Below are 4628 nucleotides of genomic sequence, written 5' to 3' on the forward strand. Positions count from 1 at the left end.
GTCATTTTTATAAGTGGAATTAAATTACAACAAAACATTCTGTATACCGAAGAAATAAATTTAGGTTATTATGCACATAAAACTGTGCTAAACCATTTGGGCGCTGGTCTAGAATTCTACCACAGTTATAAAATCAACACGCAAAATTTGGGTTAGGGTAAAAGTTAGCGTTTGTGTGTAGGTGGGTCAAATATTATTATATTCTTTATTTAATTATAAAAACCCTATTCGTCGCAGTAAAGCGTCTAACCTTGGCTCGCTTGTAATCTCCTAATCTTGATTTTCTTCGCGTTTTTATTTTCAGCCTAGGAAGATGGCAAAATCATTGGCGCGGAACGCGCGCTGGAGCGTGACGCGACCTACTGACGTCAGAGTTGACCTTGCGCAGTGACCCGGAACTGTTGCTGCGTCACAAGTTAAACACACACCGATAGGTCCTGGGTATTTTTATCCCAGTGGGAAGTAATGTTGGTTTGCAAACTTGAGGCGTTACATTTCAACCTTGTGTTGTGCTAATCGATTTATTCTCTTGATTTTTATTGTTTTGACGTAATTTTGGCTTTTTCGAGTTTTATGCTTTTACTATTATGTTGATAGTAACTATTTTTGGTCAAATAAAAAGGATTACTAACAAATCCAAAGAAACATTATTTGTTAGTTAGTTTTGGGGGTTTATAACTACATTTACAATGACAAAGTCACAAATTTTAATATTTTTTTTAATACTTTGATCTAATTTTAATACTTTGATGTAATTTAAACAGGAACGTACATTTCCTGGAAAAGCACAATACATGGCTGAAGTTGTTTGACTTGTGAGTCACAGTTTTAGCGAAAATCGTAAAATCTAACAAAAGTGTTTCAAGCGACTCACTAAGTGTAAACAAAGCGAAATATGGGGTTTTATTTTGGGGTCGCTTCCATCGTCGTCCTGTGTTAAGTAAATAACGCGAGGTAATAGCTTGAAACATGTTTTGCAATCGCTTAAACACGGAACGTTGCACTGGTGTTACTTATATATGCCGTTTATGGTTTTACCGGGGATAATAAAACTCAAGGTTTGTTGATGTAGTTAAGCAATAAAACCAATTTAACGTCTAGACAACAAACGGCGTTTCCCAATATATTTCACATCATATAAATTCTCAATTAACTGTTAGGGCAAAAAAGGCTAAATCTTTGGAGGCATGTTTTGCCAACTTGTACACATTTATTTCGTTCACTCGAATGTTTCAGTTAAATTTTCTGAAACCCAAACCACGAGATTCCAATATTGCGGTATCTTTGTAAATAACCCCCACATTCGAAGTACGTCATTGCTAAGTGGGGGTGAACAAACCATTGCACCCCCCATGGGGCCATAACCCGGTGTTGCCAGCAATTTACTACCAACCCCCTACATGGTGATTAAACTGTGTACGTAAGCTTCATGAAGAGAAATAAACGATAAAAGCGGTAAATTTCGTTCATACGGAAACCATCCAGTTGAACGCGCCTAATTTTTTTTACGTCCAAAACGGCATAAAATACCGGCATTTTTGCAAGCCCGCTATATCCAACCCAAACCTTTTGTGTCTAGAGACTATTAAACATTTGTTTGTTGTTAGTTTAACATGCATTTCGTGTTGGTAATTGTCATAAACCTACTTTTTTCCCAAATTCGGTTTTTAAACATAGTGAACAGCTGTATTTAATGTTATTTCGCATATTTACAGTTTGTCACTAATTAAAGTCATGTTGCTGTTGACATTACGTTTTTATGAACAAACCAAACACTTATCTAGATTTCAAAAATTAACTCGATGTTGACATTTACATTCTACGCCCAAGTACTTCTCGTGTTGTTTAATCAACTTCTCGAGTGCTTCTTGAAATATGTTTGTTTTTGTTTATAAATAACTACAAATATTAAACTTCGTGTTTCGCCAAATAAACTCCGCTTTATTTCCGTGTTGTTCATGTTTCCGCCCAACCGGTTTGCGATTAGGTAACGTTAGCTGGAAATATATGAGCCCATTGTTTTAATGAATAAGTTCACCGGAATACGAAAACGATGATCATGTTTGGAAACACCATTCTTTGGCAGAACACCACAATTAACCCACAATATATAAATTAGCAGACGTAAATTTGGAACATGTTTACCTTGCCCGATACTAGTGTGCTATCGGCGCTGATTCGATACCAAATTATATGTGTTTTATGTCACGCATGGGTGGCTATTAAAGGCGTTTCATTAAGAGATCAGCGCTTTCGTGTCCACTTTCTAAAACTTTGCGGCGTTTCTGTGAAGTTCTACTCACAAAAAAACGATGGAGCTACAACATAAAAAGTAAAAAGTGCTGCTTTAGGGGTTACTGACCAATTGGTGGATCAAATAATTTACCTTTTAAACGTAATTTCGTTTCCATATAACTGGATAAAGATTTAACGAGCCATGAACGATAAAAGAAAATGCAATGTTCGAAAAATGAACATCGTCGAGTTGCAACTAGAGCGCACAACTCGCAATCATGTCGTTAGTCAATTTCTTCGAAGCTTTAAATTAGTTTTTTATGGCGAAAAAGGACATGGTAAAAATATTTTACGGCCAAAAAAATGACAACAGCAGTTTTAAAATACGATTTGTCCGTCAACCACGCCAGTGAATATACATTTTTAGTTTTATGTTCTAACACTTCTTCCAACAGAACGAGACTCTCGTTTCAGGGAATACATATTTCACAATAGTAAACATTACAACGAAGTAAACTGGAATTTCGGTTGGCAGGGCAATATACATATTTTGCACTTGATTTAGATTTTTATGATATTCTTGTTAATATGCACGTTTGTCCCACAGCATTGCCAGCTATTGGTTTCTAGTTTAAACCTACAGATAACGCGATCGTTCCAGATGTTTGGTGGGAGGATATTGACCGCCTGTCAATCACCACAACTTTATCAGCTGTTTTCTACGTAGAACTTAAACCAGCAATAGTCAAACTGGGTCGGAGCGCTTTGTAATTGATGCTAGAAAACCACTGACTGGAACCAAGTTTAGAAAAAACATCTGAATATTGTTGGGTCGCCTTCTGCAGCAGTTGGTTCGATTTGTACGTTTAAAAAAAATATTGTAAAAACAAGGCAAAGACCCTTCAAATAATTTCGAACCTTGATGTTTATGTTTTAAAGTTTTTCGTGTTTCGAGAAAATTTATGAAAACACACAAACTTTGTTGCTGCAACAAACTTAAAAAATATATAATAGGAGGGGCACAGACTCAAAACCAAGCTCTAAATACGGCGATACGATACTTTGTTTCATTCCGATATTTTGGATAAACCGATACAAAATAACGCCATTTTTATAATAAAAAAAAATTAGACATGAAAAGGCTATTTATTTATCTAATTTGAGTTAGTATATCAGCAGTCTAAGGTAACGAAGCTCTGTATATCGAAAAAATACGTTAAATAACCTGAAAAACATTGCCTCAGAATTACATTAAAAAAACTCTCCGTTTATCGCAACCATGGAATAAATAAAATATGTCAGTTTTGTTTTGGATCCCGATATTTTCCGACATACCTGAACCGACAAGTAAGGGCATGTAACTTAAGCCAAGTGTCAATCAGGGAGAGCGGAAAAGTTTTATCTTTGGTGGTTTTGTGCGGTTTGAATGTAGATTGTGATTGAAGCAGCCGAGAAGATAATCGTTTCGCCTGAAAGCTTATCGGCGGTTTCATTCAATTGACAAGGCTTGGGAAAAGAAGGGGCTGTTGGTTTGAAAATGCCACAAGTTAGTTTATGTCACTTTATATACCGTACACCCTTTTGTAAAGTTACAAGTTTATTGCCCTGAAGAAGATAACCAGTGTAGGTAATCGCAGCGTCGGCGCTGAATACATATTTGTCAGAAGAACCCCTTCATAACTGTTAGTTTATACACGTACAAAGTTAAAAACCTATTCACTTAATACTCGTTCATTTTTGCCCGATATTACTGGCTTTAAATAAATATTAGCAGACAGAAATAAGTATAAAGTTATATAAACGATCAAAGTTGTTATTAAACACATATGTGTGTGTGTTTTTCAAAGCTATACAAGTGTACGTAATAAGAATATCAAAGCCCATACAGAAGTAGGTATCATCTTGAACGTTTCGAATAAATCTTTATTCATTTTCAACATATTATACAAGTGTAGTTTTTTTAAAAACAGTACAACATATAGATCAGTGAAATGTTTTACACTTTGCAAACATTAGTTAAATAAACTTAACAACTCCAGAATAAACTAAATTTTACATAAAATGTAAAAAATGTCTTTTTAAAATGTTTTCTATATTAAAATTAGCATTTCACACAATTTTTATAAAAAGCGACAGAATTTACTCAAATACACATCTTTAGCGCCACCAGGTGGGGGAAATTTTAGAATATTTATTAACTTAAGATTTAGCAAAGCTGTGTTAACAGTATTGAAAACTGACTTGATGTTAAGTTTTGTCAACCAAAATACCAGAAGTTGTTTTTGTCAATTTGTATTTGAAAATACATATCGGTGTTCTACTACGTTACACAAGATAAATTAAAACAAAAAAATATCAGATAACTTATGAATATATCTTTTATCATGGTCAAA

The sequence above is a fragment of the Ascidiella aspersa genome, chromosome 6 (genome assembly GCF_963924565.1).
Source record: "Ascidiella aspersa chromosome 6, kaAscAspe10.2, whole genome shotgun sequence".
Taxonomy (NCBI): Eukaryota; Metazoa; Chordata; class Ascidiacea; order Phlebobranchia; family Ascidiidae; genus Ascidiella; species Ascidiella aspersa.